Source organism: Callithrix jacchus, chromosome 6 (genome assembly GCF_049354715.1).
Source record: "Callithrix jacchus isolate 240 chromosome 6, calJac240_pri, whole genome shotgun sequence".
Classification (NCBI taxonomy): domain Eukaryota; kingdom Metazoa; phylum Chordata; class Mammalia; order Primates; family Cebidae; genus Callithrix; species Callithrix jacchus.
Genome location: NC_133507.1, coordinates 60,149,019 through 60,165,599, shown reverse-complemented (window position 1 = coordinate 60,165,599; position 16,581 = coordinate 60,149,019). Strand labels below are relative to the sequence as shown.

At 40.3% G+C, this 16,581-nt stretch overlaps 1 protein-coding gene and 1 non-coding gene across 3 annotated transcripts in view; one reads left to right on the top strand and one right to left on the bottom strand.

Moving 5' to 3' along the window:
* LRP2 (LDL receptor related protein 2) overlaps positions 1–16,581 on the bottom strand; it is a 216,321-nt gene that overhangs the window by 196,139 nt on the left and 3,601 nt on the right. The gene's annotated exons all lie outside the window — the stretch shown is intronic.
* On the top strand, positions 13,735–13,843 carry LOC118154906 (U6 spliceosomal RNA). Its single transcript, XR_004745159.1, has one exon. It is a non-coding gene; the product is annotated as a U6 spliceosomal RNA (small nuclear RNA).

Sequence of the window (16,581 nt, the reverse complement as noted above, 5' to 3'; positions counted from 1 at the left end):
CTCCAGCAATTTCTATGAATAGAGAATTTGGCAAGTGGTTTCTTTATTTCAAAAAACCACAGCCTGGGCTGGTCCGAAGGTAGTGAGTTATCTCAATTGGTTGTTCACAGTCAGTTACAGATCGAACTCCTTGTTCTACTCTTTCCCCGCTTCTCACTACTGCACTTGACTAGTCTTTAAAAAAAAAGAAAAACAAAAAACAAAAAACCACAGCCTAGTGGCTGCTCTACTGCATGACCTGACCAAGAGCTGGTCAACTACAAATGATTAAATATCAGGTTCCCTGTGGGGCCAAATGTTTACTGAATGCTCACCAAGGTCCAGGACCTTGCACGTTCACAATGTTCTTTAAATATTTCAAGGTATCTGTAAGGTATAAATTACTAACACCCATTGTATAGTCAAGGAAACTGAAACTCAAAGAGGTCAAGTAGCCCAGAGGTACACGTCTGGAAAGCAGTCAAGCTAAAATCTCTGAGCTCCGATTCCAAACTGTGTCCCAACACCAGAAAGGGTTTGGCCACAGGTTAACTATGTTCAGAGTAGATCCTGCTGAGACTGGAGATCCTTAGGGAAGTTGGGAAGGGGTAGTGGGGGTATGGCCAGGAAGCTTCTATAAGAATAGGAAGCTTCTATAAGAATAGGAAGCTTCTATAAGAATAGGAAGAGCCCAAAATTGTGCTTGGCAGCCAGAGATTTCAATTTACAACTGTGGCTTCAGCTCAATCTCACAATGTAGTCTACCCTTAAGGAACACCGTAGGAATTTTCTCTTTATAAAATGGGAGCATAGCACAGAATTTTTGCAAATTCACAAATATTTACTAACTCCTCAAAAGTTATTCAAGACACCAAATATCCCTTCTGGAAGCAACCATAAATAACCCTATATTATCTGGCCTGCCGTGAAAATCCTCAGAGAACACAATGGCATATTCAGGGGTATAGGATACAGTTTTATAATGTTCCAGCTCATACTTCACTGGAGACAAAGACAATAAAGTTATGTAAGCAGGGAAGAGAATTTTCAATTATAAAGATTCTAAAAAGTAACAACATTTTAGTTGTATATTTGTATGGTATTTTTAAAATGCAGTCAGGCTTTACATATGGATGCAATCAATATATCCCAATATTTTGTGAAATTCTCTCTAAATGGAGCATGTAAGACATCCATTAAAGTTTGTTTTTAGCTAAAAGCCAAACCTTGTTTCATTTTATTATATCCTTCATCGAGTTTTAACTTAGAAAAAAGAAATATAACAAGACATTAAGTGATTTAATAATAAGAGCTTATCCTAGAATGCATTCAGGGTTACTTGCCACACACACCCCAACCACTGCTCTCCCTAAATCATTCTTTTCAATGTGCTGAGATGAAGGAGCAAGTGTCCTGACTTTCCCTTAAAACCGTATATTAAGTTTCCCTGGTGTGCTCCTCTCAAACTAGAACTGGCTTATGATTAAGAGTAAGCGCGGCAGGGAGGTAATGAGATGAGAAGGAAACCCCTTTAATTTGTCATCGAAAAAATAAATCAGAAAACAGCCTTTAATCTTAAGAGTACGATTTACTGATTTAGTCATTTATTTACAAAATTGATGGAAATTGTTAACAAGGAGTTAATTGATTTAAGTCACCTGATTACCACAGTTAATTAACCACACTGACTTAATCTTCTTTGAAAACATCAACTAATCATTTCCCAGGTGTCAAGGGCTAAATCGTTAAATAAAAAATAAACCTCAGCCCTTCTCTTCAAGAGAGATATCTTGAGTGTGTTTTCTTTACGGATTCCAATCTAGCAACAAGCCAAGTTTGGGGAAATTTTGTTTTTATATGGCTCTACTGAAAGAACTGCCATTTTTCCAGAGTTTTTTCTCCATTATAATAAAGGAAAGGCATCTTGCAACCTTACCATGAGTGTCATTTTGAATTACTTCAAAAATGAGCAAGGAACAGTTCTTAAATAAAAATGAACAAATAAAAGGCAATGGAGACATTCATCTGGGAAAGTCAGTTTTCAAACAAAGAACTTAAAAAACACTTTATTGGGAGGGTGTGACTACAAAGGAATAGCACAAGGGAATTAGCGGGGATGACTGAACTGTTCTAATCCTGACTGTGGTTGTGGCTACACAAATATATACATGATTAAAATTTACAGAACTGTATACATACACAGAAATTTTAGCCTATGTTAATTTTTAAAATAAAATAAAGCACTTCACATAGGCCAATTCTCTGTTCTACAGATAGAAAAATGGAGGTTGATCACTTGGCCCCAGCCCAAAAGGGAAAGGCGGGTCAGTGAAAAAAAAAAAAAAACGAGCACTGTTAGAAAATCAGAAATCCATCCTACATGACTCTTGCCATTCTTGTTCTCAGTCAGCAGAACAATTGCTTCTCTTCAAAAACAAGAACAAAAAAAAAAGTCAATTGCCTTTGATCCTCCAATGTGCCCATAGAACAGCAAGCTCTTGGAAGGAACCAAAGTCCCAGGTCACTGTGACAAGTCACACTTAGGCCTCCTAAAGGGAAGAAGTAACTGGAGCTTTAATACTACTCCATCCTTCTTCCTATCCCTTTCTCCTTCCTGCAATCACAGCAAAATGCTTGAAAAATAAATCTGGATTACAGTGGGATTTTGTTGCACATATTCACAATCAGCAACAACTATTAAAGACCCTTTTGATTTCCCTTACAGGGAAATGAAAGTGTTCAATACAATATGATCCTTCTTAGCTCAAGGCCCTCTTGGTGCCATGTTCTCTCGTCCGCGCTGTTGAGTTTAATTATTTACAGCAAGAAGCATCTAACTTTCACTGTCTTTCAGTTAGTACGTTCAATTTTTAAACCATGCATTTTGTTTTTCAGTAGACTCTTAGCTTTCAGTGATTACTTAGCAAATTCTTTCAACACCTCACTGCACCAAATATTAGGGAAGAAGTAAATTCTTACATCAGAAGTGACCTTGAAAAAAAACGCAGAATTTTGGTACATAAAAATCAACTATTTAACGATTGAGACATGTATATTTAACTTTATGCATTTGCAAATTCTTTTTTTATTACACAGGAACTTAAAAAGAGCTGGGCACAGTGGCACACATCTTAGTCCCAGCTACTCAGGAGGCTGAGGCAGGATTGTTGCTTGAGTCTAGGAGTTTGAATCCAGCCTGGGTAACATAGTGAGACCGACCTCCCCCCCCACACTCCCGCATCTCTAAAACATAAAATTTCTAAATATTTTAATTAAATTTAAATATAAATATAATAGGATTCCCTATTAATAGTAATCATTATGGTCTAGATAAATTACAATGGTCATGTACATTAAAATCCAAGAGTCTCTTCTCAAACTTACCAGGCACTGATGAATCCCCCAAGGAATGGTTGATAGAATCTTGCAACTGTGTAGCTTTTAAGGACTACTTTTTCTTTTATTATAACAACTTAATTTCTATTGCTAACTAGAGGAAGGACAGCCATACTAGAAGTTTGTAAGTTCTATCTTTGAGGCCCTCCTAATAGATCACAGCTGAAATTCCCCATAAAGCCATTCTTAGAAAAAGCACAACCTGTTTCCCCTGCCCAGAAAAGGAAGTTGGCTTATTTTCAAGACTATATCATATCTTCTGGCACTTTCTCTCTTTCATCACAATCAAAACATAACAGCTTTGTGTCCCCTTCTCTCTGAACCTTGCTCTGACAAACATTTACTGTGCATTACTATCTCAACTAACTACTTTACCCTACAGGAGTGAACATTTCCACATTGTAACAGGAGCTTCAGGAGGAAACAATGTCTTACTCTGAAGAACTGACTTTAGCGATGACAGAGCAGAGATCTTTGGCCATAGTGAGAGATCCTTTGGGGCCAAGAGACCTTTAAGCACATCCGGCCCATAGGAAATGTCTTCTCCACCTCTACGAGAGCAGCCTTCTCTGGGAAGTAAAGAAACTCAGCTCTCATTTGGTCGTTCTTTTTTTTTTTTTCTTCAATGACTTTAAACAAGAGAACTTAAGAATTTTTCCATCAATATTAAACAACCTCTGAAAATCTATAGATGACTGCTGTTCCTAATGGAAGGTTAGAATTGAACTCTCTGATTAGGTAAGGGTCCTTTGAATTAAAAGACATATAATTACAGAAAAAAAGGGTTTCCCCAGATAATGAAATAGTAGTAAAGAAAAAACCCAGCAGAAATCAATCTGTACCTAAAAAGTATAGCCTTCTAGTCTTCTAGAAGTGGAAATGTACTCTGTTCAACAGTAAGCTGTTTTGGATGTGGCCTATGTTGAGGGACTCTCTCTATACTCTGCAGTGCCTAGATACATCAGGACTAGAGCATGATAAGGTCGCAACATATATTGAACAAATGAATGAACTGCCAAAGTAGCATAAAAATATCCACAAGTTGGATCACAATGGTACCAGCCTCTGAAATGAGGTCACTTGATCATAATATGAAAAATTAAATGAGGTTTCATTTGATTACATACAGAAGAACTATCTTCCACTTGCTCCAAATTATCCATGGTGACAACATGTAAGAATAAGGGTTCTGCATTCAAATATTGGTTCTGCCACTTAGTAACTGAATTGCTTTGGGAAAACTAACTCACCTGTCATTGTCTTGGTCCTTTATCCATAAAATTTTTACTGTTACTACATAAGTAGGTAAATTAATACCTACAAAGCACTTAGGCCAGTGCCTGGTATAGAAAGCACTCAAATAACTTAGTCGTTTTCTTGTGGCTTATTTCCCAACTCCTCTACTCATCCATGTGTGGAACTCCATCATTCTCCTGCCTTTAACCTATTTGTTAGCTATGGAGTCCTCAAAAGAATGGGGACTGAGCCGGCACAGTGGTGCGTGCCTGTAGTCCCAGCTACGTGGGAGGCTGAGGTGGGAGGATCGCTTGAGCCCAGGAGTTCTGGGCTGTAGGGCACTATGCCGATTGGGTGTCCACACTAAGTTCAGCATCAATACGGTGACCTCACGGGAGCAGGGGACCACCAGGTTGACTAAGGAGGGGTGAACTGGCCCAGGTCAGAAACGGAGCAGGTCAAAACTCCCGTGCTGATCAGTAGTGCGATGGCACCTGTGAATAGCCACTGCACTCTAAAAAAAAAAAAGAATGGGGACTGAGATGAAAGAGACTATGCCCAGGAGACAAGTGGCCATGGGTCCTTTTCAGCAGTCTGGGGCCCTCTTTTGTTGTGCCCATTTTCCCTTCATTCATCAGGAACAAGACTCATGAATGTCCTGACTTGACATGTAATGTTCTTTCCACCACAATCCATGCTGCCTCCCTGAGTGGAGAAACCACTCCCCTCTTCAAAGAGGGCCTTTTGTTTGATCAAGGCTGTTTTCACTGTGTCATGGTCTCAGACAGCTTTCTTTTGTGTTCTGTTTAAATACAGAATGACAGTCCACTAACATGAAGTCTAAAAACTTTGGCTTATCTTTTTGTAAAAGCTACTGTATCCAATCTGTACTAAAAATAGCAGAGTGACCCATTCTGTATATACAGGGGAATTCTCACAGGGTAACCAAGTATCTGGGATGGAAGCTAAAAAGAAGGATGCGGATTCAGCTACTCTCAAATGCACTGGGAATCATCAGCAGGGCGGGAGTAGCAGGCGTTGGGGTGGAGCAAAGCAGGGAGCCACGTGGAGAGCAACAGCGTTGCTAAGTCGCTTGCTTCAATAGAGACAGCAGTTTTCCCTTTTCCCCATCAGGACCCTGACAGGGCCTCCCTCCAGGGGCCTCAAGGAATCAAGGTTGGTAGTACCAGGGAATGGTGATGAGCTAAGGATGCCCCTTCTTAGCACCCATGGTGGCATCTGTCCATTCATTTATTCAATGTATATTCATGCATTTAGCATATTCTGGACACTAGGGAAAGCAATGAATAAAAGAGATGAAAATCCCTGCCCTTGTGACATTTACATCTTAGGGAAGGGAAGACAATAAGTAAGGAAATAGGCAAACAACTAATTAAGTTACATACCTTATGTCAGATGGTGGTAAATGCAGTGGAGAAAGTAAATCAGGAAGGAGGAGATTGGGAAAGAATCAGAGAAGGCCACACGGAGAGGGTGACTTATGAGCAAAGACCTGTAGGAGGAAAGGAAGTAAGTCATGCACCATCTGAGGCAAGAGCATTCAGGAAAAGAGGGAGCAAGTGCCAAGGCCCAAAGGTGCTCACCATGTGAAAACAGGGATGTCACTGCCTGGAGCACTGTGCATGGGGAAAGGAGAAGGAACTGAGGTCAGGGAGGTGGTGTGAAGGCCAACTGGTTAGGGGCTTGCAGGTCATAGTAAGGACTTGCACTTTGGCTCTTCACGAGATGGGAAGCAGTGGTGTACCCGGAGACACACCATGCAGCTTCCCCTTATGGGAAGGACAAGCTGCAAGGAAGGCCTTTCTTTCCGCAATCAGCTCCTTTGGGGTCTGCCTCAACTATAGAAAGCCACCTGTCCAAGGCCATGTCCTTCCCAAGACAGGCCACATCCAGTGACTGAGCAAGGCCATTTCAACCTGAAACAGGACATTCTAACAAGCAACTCTTGCTCCAGAGCTTCCTCCGGGTTGACGAAGGGCTGTCAGAGTTCAACTTCTTCTGCCCATCCTCCTTTCTCCCTTTCCCTTCACAGGCATTGATCTTAATAAATATCTTGTACTCCAAGCTCCATTTCAGTACGTTTTTGAGCAATCCAACCTGTGTATGACAGAAACCATGGGAGCTTCTGAACAGAGAAGTTCTGTGATCTGACTGATATTCTAAAAAATGTTGCTAGAGCAAGGAAACCAGTATGGAAGCTATTGCAATCATCCAGGCAAAAAAGAGCAGCCATTCAATCAGGATGATTCACCAGAGGTGAAGATGATGACAAGTAATCGCATTCTAGATTTATTCTGAAGATCAAGACAATGGGATTTTCTAAGGAATTCTGTATGGGGTAGAAATGCAAAAGAAACGTCAAAGTAGGAAACAGTTTGAGGCCTAAGCAAGGATGGAGAAGCCATTTGCGGAGATGATAAATTCCACATGGAAAGCAGGTTTGGGCATTAGTGGAGATCAGGCGTTCCATTTTGAACATGTTAAGTCTGAGATTACTATTAGCCAGCCAGGTGAGCATTTCAAATGAGCAGTTGGATATGTAGGTCTAGACTAGGGTAGTGGTCTGAATTAGATTCATAAATTTGAAAGTTGTCAGCATGTACATGGTAAAGAAGTATATATGGAGTCCTCAAATATATGGGAACTGAGGTCGGGCACAGGGGCTCACATCTGTAATCCCAGCAGTTTGGGAGGCTGAGGCAGGAGGACAATTTGAGGTCAGGAGTTTGAGACCAGCCTGGCCAGCATGGCAAAATCCCCGTCTCTACAAAAATATAAAAATAAGCCAGGCATGGTGGCATGCACCTGTAATCCCAGCTTACTCAGGAGTCTGAGGCAGGAGAATTGCTTGAACTCGGGAGGCAGCGGTTGCAGTAAGCCAAGATCACACCACTGTACAGCCTGAGTGACAGAGCAAGACTCCATTGCAAAAAAAAAAAAAAAAAAAGTATGGGGACTGAGATGACAGAGGCTATGCCCAGGGACAAGTGCCCCTGGGTCCTTTTCAGCAGCCTGGGGCCCTCTTTTGGTTATGCCCATTTTTCCTTCTTTCTTCAGGAACAAGACCCATGAATGTCCTGACCTGACATGTGATGTTCTTTCCACCACAGTCCATGCTGCCTCCCTGAGTTGGGAAACCACTCCCTGCTTCAAAGAGGGCCATGAGACAGGATGAAGCCACCAAGGAGGTAGTGTAACTAGAGATGAAAACAGGTTGGGGAAATAGACAGGAACAAACATGAGATACCAAGGCAAAGCCAGCAAGGAAGAAAAGAAACCAGGAGAATGCAATTTCTTGAACATCTAATTAAGTGTTTCAAGGAGGAAGTCAGCATACACTGTGCCTGATGCTGCTAAGCAATTAAATAAGACCAGAGCTGAAAATAAATCTTTGGATTAACAGCATGGAGGCCATGAGTGACTTTAACCAAAAAACTATCTGTCAAGAGTAGGAGCTAAAGAAAATGTCATGGATTTGAGGAAAATTTTGAAAGATAATTACAGGCCAGGCATGGTGGCTCATGCACTTTGGAGGCCAAGGCAGGTGGATCACCTGAGGTCGGGAGTTCAAGACCAGCCTGACCAACATAATGAAACCTGTCTTTATAAAAATAAAAATAAAGAAGAAAGGTAATTACAGTGGCTATAGGCATATCTGTATAAGAATTTTACTGTAAAATGGAACAGAAAAAATAGAATGATAGCTAGAAAGGAATGTGGAAGAAAGAGAGGACTTCATAAAAGACAGAGGGGACAATTGCAGAGAAGTGAGAGGGAATGGGATCTAGAACATGAATGAAATGGTTGGACTTAAAAACATGGAAAATTGGTCCAGAATAATAGGAGGAAAGGCAGAATCTATAAGCTGAAGTTCAAATGATGACAGCTGAGTTATAGAAATTTATGGAGTTCTCTTCTAGTTGCTTCTATTTTCACATTTTTTAAAAAGCTAACTCTACAGCTAAGCAGGTGATATCAGAGGTTTAAGTAAAGAGGAGAAGATATAAGGAAGCAGGAGAGGCAATGGACAAGCTAGGAAGCAAGTCCTGAGCTTGAGATTAGCTTCATGAATGTAAAGCAAGGCTAGTCAGTATACTTGTAATTTTCTCCTGCCATGTTTAGCTACAGAGCTGCAGATGTGGAGAATTGGATTTAACCAGAATCAGGATCTTGCGAAGCACAGCAGAGCCAGACAAAGGAGCCAAGCTGCTGCTGGTGTATGTATGCGCGGAAGTGAGGTTAATCACGGCCATAAAATATAAATTGAGGAAGTAAATAGATGAGGAATTTGAGGGACAGTAAAAATAGATGAAGGATTTGAGGGACAGTGAAGAGGCAGTAGGATCAATGAACTGTAAGTCCCAGTGAGGTCAACAAAGGGTTGAGGCTAGGATACAAAGGAAATGAGCTATGAAGTTTACGCTTCCATTCCAAGTGCAGAACAAACAGCTTCTCTAGAAGCCAGTGGGCTATGTCAGGGGTGCTTTGAGATGAATTCCTGACTTAGGTGAGAAAAGATTAGAAGACCTGCAACAGTTGTTTACCTCAATAAATCTAATGACCTTGGGAGGGTTTTGGTTGGGGGGGAACTTTATAAAGTTGTCCAAGGTAAGAGCAAAGCATACAATTAAGACACAAACAGTGGCACATTTAGGGAGGGTTTCAGGACCTGCCACTCTGGCCAAAAAAGGAGGTGGCCAGGAATGAGGATAGTACTTCATATTACCCTCAGACTTAGAGTCCTGTCCTTATTAATGTAGCTACCTTGTAATATTCCATCCAGAAGAAAGAGATTTAACAGAGTATACTTAACTGCCACTGAAAAAATTTGCAGTGGCAAGTCAGTGCATCTCTAAGTCTGTTTACAAAACCGAAAAATGAGAGGGGTTACATAGATCAGACATTCCCAAAAATTGTCCAGACCTCAGAATCACCTGGAAACACTTAAAAATACAGATTTTCCACATTTTCTTTATCTAGTATCTCATTGATGGGCATTTGGGTTGATTATGACACATATACACCATGGAATACTATGCAACTATTAAAAAGAATGAGTTCATGTCCTTTGCAAGGACATGAATGAAGCTGGAAACCATCATTCTCAGAAAACTAACACAAGAACAGAAAACCAAACACCACATGTTTTCACTCATAAGTGGGAGGTGAACAATGAGAACAGATGGACACAGGGAGGGGAACATCACACACTGGAGCCTGTCAGGGGGTGGGGGGCAAGGAGAGAGAGAGCATTAGGAGAAATACCTAAGGCATATGGGGCTTAAAACCTAGATGACGCCAGGTGCGGTAGCATGTGCCTGTAGTCCCAGTTACTCGGGAGGCTGAGGTGGGAGAGGATTGCTTGAGCCCAGGAGTTCTGGGCTGTAGTGCGCTATGCCGATTGGGTGTCCGCACTAAGTTCGGCATCAATATGGTGACCTCCTGGGAGCAGAGGGACCACCAGGTTGCCTAAGGACGGGTGAACCCGCCCAGGTAGGAAACGGAGAAGGTCAAAACTCTGTGCTGATCAGTAGTGTTATGGCACCTGTGAATAGCCACTGCATTCCAGCCTGGGCAACATAACGAGACCCCGTCTCTAAAAATAATAATAATTAATAAATAAATAAATATTGAAAAGAAATTTAAAAATAAAAAATAAAACCTAGATGACAGGTGGATAGTTGCAACAAACCACCACGGCACATGTATACCTATGTAACAAATCTGCCCATTCTGCACATGTATCCCAGAACTGAAAGTAAAATAAAAAAAATAAATTTTAATACAGATTTTTATATACCTGCTTTAGCAAGGATGGATTTTGATTTAAGAATCTATATACTTTTTAAAGTTCCTCAGGTGATTTTGATGATATGCTGAGTTTGGGGAGCTAGCTGACTTTATCTAGGGTCCTTAGAAATTATAACATTCTGTAAGTTATTGTGATGAAATAATACTTTTGAGAACATAACTGAAACCTTCTCAAAGTTGAATTCCCCCAGATAGGATCAAGGAAACACGTAGCCGCATTTGCCCTGGCAGCCATATCACAATCATATGGGAAGCCAGACTGAACACAAAGGTGAAACTTAGAGCGGAGTAAGGTCAAGAAATACACCACAAAAAAGAGAACTGGAGCCCTGACTGTACCTCGCCTGAACCCCAGTCTGCCTCAGTACTTTTTACTCACATGAGCCAAGAAATACCCTTTATTGTGTAGGCCATTTTGAGTTGGGTTTTCTGTTTCTTGCAATAAAAAGTATCCTCCACACCCTCCCCTACATCAAAATTAAACCAGTGTGGAAGTACATGCTAGCATGTATCACCTCCCTTCTAGTGAAACTAAAATGTGGGTAGGATTGCCATATTTCAGATAAAATGCTTCCATTCTTAAATGCAACTGGAAGAATTTCCTGATAAGATAAATTATTCTGGTGGGGCATGGTGGCTAATGCCTATTATCCCAGCATTTTGGGAGACCGAGGCGGGAGGATCAATTGAGCTCAGGAGTTTGAGACCAGCATGAGCAATATGAAGAAACCCCATCTCTACAAAAAATATAGAAATTAACTGTGTGTAGTGATATGTGTCTGTAGTCCCAGCTACTTGGGGGGGGGCTAAGTTGAGAGGATCACTTCAGCCTAGGAAATGGACACTGCAGGGAGCCGTGTCCACATCACTGCACCCCACCCTGGGTGATCAAGTGAGAACTTATCTCAAAAAATAAATGATTTTGATTTTCAACCTTTACTCAGGAAATGTTTTCTTTGTTAATGAGATAAAAACCAAAGAACTGGGGCCAAAGTGACATGCAAATCACTGACACTGAAAGAATATTTTTATATAGGAGTCTAAGAATGTCCAGCAATACAGAAGTGTAGCTACTTTCCTTTTCCTCTTTTTCAGGTTTCCTCAACACCTTCAAAGGTACTTAGGCTGTTACCTAATGTGAATCAGTAGATCAGTGAGGAAATACTAGGAATCTTCATGCGTTATTGGCTGATAGTACATAAATTTAAAGGATACCTGGGGTATTGCTTGCAAACTTGGATCTCAAGATCTGGACAGTAAACACGCCATTGTATCCATGGTAACAGTGGCTCAACTATTCAATGCACAGAATGGTAATTACATTTCCTCCTTTCATTCATTTCTCACTGTTTCCAATAACCTGGGTGTCAGGCATGATCTGAGGGCTAATGACCAAAAGTAAAACTTCAAATTGTCTAGTCTGCCATTATGTAGGAAAGACATTTCTTTGCAATGAATTTCAGTGCTATCCTAAATCAAAAGTGCCCTAATGTAAAAGCTAACCATCTTACTTTCAGAATGAGAATGTCTCCATTTTCTCAGCCAATGTGATTAGAGATAAGACTTCGATTAGAGACCAACAAAGTAAGCATCAGCAAAGAGTACATATATCTGGCATTTCTGAATCCAATAAGGCGTTATGGATACCTGTTCTACCATTTACAAGAGAAGTCCATTGGTGAAGTTCTAAGGACACTCAGATATGTACCAAGATGTATTGTGTCTTCACAGAAGCATCTTAACCTGTCTCCAAACTCTTGAAGCTTCTTTCTCTCTACCGCATCCTTATAGCTGAGGACTAGTGCTTGGAAAGGGACAAAGTCTTAGGAACATAAACACTGGCGTGAAGTAAATTGGAAAAGGAGCAAGAGCCTAAGATTCCCCCAAAAAATGAAATACTACACTGGACTCAAGGGATCCTGTAGTCTGATCTCAGCTCAATTTCCAGAACTTTCCTATCACAAAGCTCTGCTCCAAATAAGAAAACTTTAGGATCCAAATAAACCTTCTAAAAGTCCTTCTTTCTCCTGTTCTCCTTCTAAACTTAAAGTTGCAACATGTTCACATGAGCATAGATTGCCACGTCTTTTATCGTAATGTTTCTAATACTTTTCTCCTTTCAAATCTGTAAGTTACTCCAGGGCTACTAGCTCTTAAGAAATTTCTGTAGCTTTTTCAAATGCGTCTTCACATATAAAATGGAAATAACATCGCCAGTCAATTTTATCCAATAAGGTATACTGGACACCTGTTATTTTTGCATCCCAGCATCTGTTTGCCATTCTCCCAATAGCCTTTCCCCAGTTTCTCTCTGGACTCCACCCCTTAGTACACGATCTCAAGGACTGAGTATAGCCCAAGCCTAAACCATGGGAACACATCATGACCCTGGTTTCACTGACTGATTCTCCAATGAGCTTACGACCTAAGCAGACCCCCCAGAGATGCAACTGAAACTTTTGCTGGGAATAGTTGATTAAAACCCTTATTCTTTCCCAGTGGACATGAGGAAGTGGCTCCAGAGCCACTGACAGCCACTTTACATCAAAGGAGAACATGTTTAAGAATGGAGTCGTCTCAGAGCCAGGAGATGGAAAGAAAAACAAGATTGGCGTGACGTAGTTTGAACCTCCGTTTTATATTAGGTTGAACCAAATAAAATTGCCAATATTTGACTACTTCTGCCTAGAAAAAAAATCAGTCTCAAATGGATCAACCTAATTATCTGTATCTTTTTAGCTATATATTTACTTTCTTTGAGACAGGGTCTTGCTCTATCGCTGAGGCTGGAGGGCAATGGCGCGATCACAGCTCACTGCAGCCTTGACCTCCTGAGCTCAAGTGATTGTCTCACCTTAGCCTCCCAAGTAGCTGGGACCACAATGCCACACCACCATACCTAGCTAAATTTTTGCATTTTTTGTAGAGATGGAGTCTTACCATGCTGCCCAGGCTGGTTCTCGAACTCCTGGGCTCAAGCAATTCTCTTACCTCAGCCTCCCAAAGTGCTGGGATTTATAGGCATGAGACACCACACCCAGTCTAAACTATGTCTTTCAATAAATTTCCTTTTTGGCTTTAGGCAGTTTAACTTGGGTTTGTGACATTCACAAACATAACAGTACTAAATAATATGTGAAGTTGTGGTAGCCACTATAAAGATGTAACAACATGCACGGTGCTTCATTCACAGACCCATTTGTAAGAAAGATACTAAAATAGTGCAATATCTCCCTCCCCTCGAATTTGGAGAAACTAAAATTCTCATAGAGGATAATAATGATGAATGGAGTGCTCACTTCAGCAGCACATATACTAAAAAATTGGAACAATACACAGAAGATTAGCATGGTCTCTGCGCAATGATGACAGGCAAATTCGTGAAGCGTTCCCTATTTTTTAAAAAGTTAAATTTAAAAAATGATGATGATGAATGGAAATCTGTATGAGACTTCACAGTTTATTAAACATTTCACATTCACTGACTGCAGAACCACCCCATGAAGTAGATATACGCCCATTTTATAGATAAGAAAATGCCCCAGAGCATCCAGAATGTATAGTACTGGATTTCCCAGATAATAAACGGCAGAGCTAGGAATCAAACCCAGATCCTCTAGCTTCAAAATCACAAGCCCTTCCCACTGTATCTCAGAACGCTATAACTGTCAAGAAATTACTTAGAAAACATTTCCATTAGGACCACATGAAGAACCACAGAAATGCTCTTGACATTTCAAAACAACTACTATCTGATCATTATCAAGAAGCATCCTAAAACTCTGATGCTGAAACATCTCCAATCTTTCTAATGGTAGTGAGATTCCAAGCAGGGTTATTAGGAATGAGTCAATGACTACCTCAGAATCTTAAATGCAAAACTGCAGTCCATTTTAACTATGAGATCTAGACACTTCTTTTCAGTTCTCATCTTCCTTAATCTTTCTGTAGTATTGATACTATTGACTCATCAGCACACTGTTGACATTAATAAATTTTCATGGAAAAAATAAACATTCACAGAATACACAATAGCAGTAACATTTTTTAATTACTCAAGACTATAAAGTTAATAGGATATGATATAACCATTTGATTTATACCAAAGGTTCCGTCAAGTTTATTTTTTCCATACTAGAATAGGGCTTCACAATTACTACTTTTTAGTTGCTCTAAATTCATGCAGTCAACCTTGAGAATCACTTTCCTCTCAGTTCAACACTCTTTCATAAGCACCTGCTACTTTCTACTTACTTTGTTGTAACTACTAAGACTTAACAGAAACTCCAAAGCCAATGTGACAATGTGCTTGCTTCGGATCACACAGGAAATACATCTAGGTTCTTGATATCATTATTTTAGAATGATAATTTAAAATTTTAATTAAAAAATTTTGGCCAGGCACGGTGGCTCATGCCTGTAATCCCAGCAGTTTGGGAGGCTGAGGTGAGCGGATTACCTGAGGTCGGGAGTTCAATACCAGCCTGACCAACACAGAGAAACCCCTGTCTCTACTAAAAATACAAAATTAGCTGGGTGTGGTGGCACATGCCTGTAATCCCAACTACTCAGGAGGCTGAGGCAGGAGAATCGCTAGAACCCGGGAGGCGGAGGTTGGAGGTTGTGGTGAGCTGAGATTGCGCCATTGCACTCCAGCCTGGGCAAGAAGCGTGAAACTCCATCTCAAAAAAAAAAAATTTTAAACCTGTCAGGGTTTTTGCAGTGCCTACCTAGAGAGCATGAACAATAACTATGAACTAATAATTACTTTTATTAAGCCTAAAAACCTAGTCCTAAAGCAGCCTGCACTACAAAACCCAAAGATCTCCAGCAATGTGCTTTGATGGCTCAAGAATTTGAAAAATGGATCTGGAGGTATGGTCTGGAGGTATGGTCATTAGGAGTGGGGACATTGTCATGGCATCACTTCTCGACCAGTCTGAAAGCACATGGTACACGGTTGTAATAACCTATTACAGGAGTCCTCTTTGGCCTGGGACAGGTAACCCATCCAATTTTTTTTTTAAGATTCATCTGCTCATCAGGCTGTGTCTTGTCTGGTAAGTCAGGATTCCAAAAGGAATCTAGAAATCTCAGCCAAAGAGATGGGAACATTCAGAAGGCAGGAATCTAAAAAATGGTCCACTGTAACTTTATATCTTAGCTCTATCAAAGGCACATGTCCTTAGGCAAGAAACATATTAAGTCTCTTCCCTTTCACCCCCTCAGCCTCTTTATTCTCCCCTCCTGGGCTAGTTGCTTATCTGTAAGAAAAAAAAATGCAAGCAGACCAGTTGATATCTGAGAGTCCCTCTAGCTATAAAAAAATCTGAGTTTCTATTAAAATGAGATAGTTGCTTGACTGAAGGGAGTTCAGGCAGAAGTCTTATGAAGATGACTAGAGAGAAAGAAAAGCCAACAACTTGAATGAAAGCAGCTGTGAGGTTCCAGAGATGTGATGGAATAAAAACAATACATGTTTGCTATTGGCCCCACAATCCTTTTAATCATATAAACCTCATGTGAAGATATAATTGTCACAAAAGCTGATACTAACTCTTAAGGACATTACCGCATTTTTATTGAATTAAAGAATATAACATTGGGCCACGTATGGTGGCTCCTGCCTGTAATCCCAGCACTTAGGGAAGTAGAGATAGGAGGATCATTTGAGGCCAAGAATTCGAGACCAACCTGGGCAACACAGTGAGACCCCATTTCTATTTTTGAAAAATAAGTTTTTTTAATTAATAAATAGAATACAACTTTGTTTAAGGTCAATACTATTTTCTCAAAAAAAAGAAAAAACTTCCAATCACATCCTAGGGTCTGAGAAGTCTTCAGAGAACTGTTAGTGAAAAATACTTAAAAAAGACTTTCCTATGTATATTTGAAAATTGGAAACATAAAGAGGCAGTAAAAGAATGTTACTTTAAGTGTTAATGTATAATAAAAATGTTCTATTTTTGGTTTATTTTCTAGTTTATTTTCACTGTCCACATGGCTTACACCATGCTAAGCACTTTGCATATTTTATCTCTTTATGCTCACGAGATGTCACTGGATAAGTTCTCTTATTATCTTGTCAATTTTGCAGATAAGCCATCTGAGCTATGCAAAGTTGGTTGACTTTCCCAA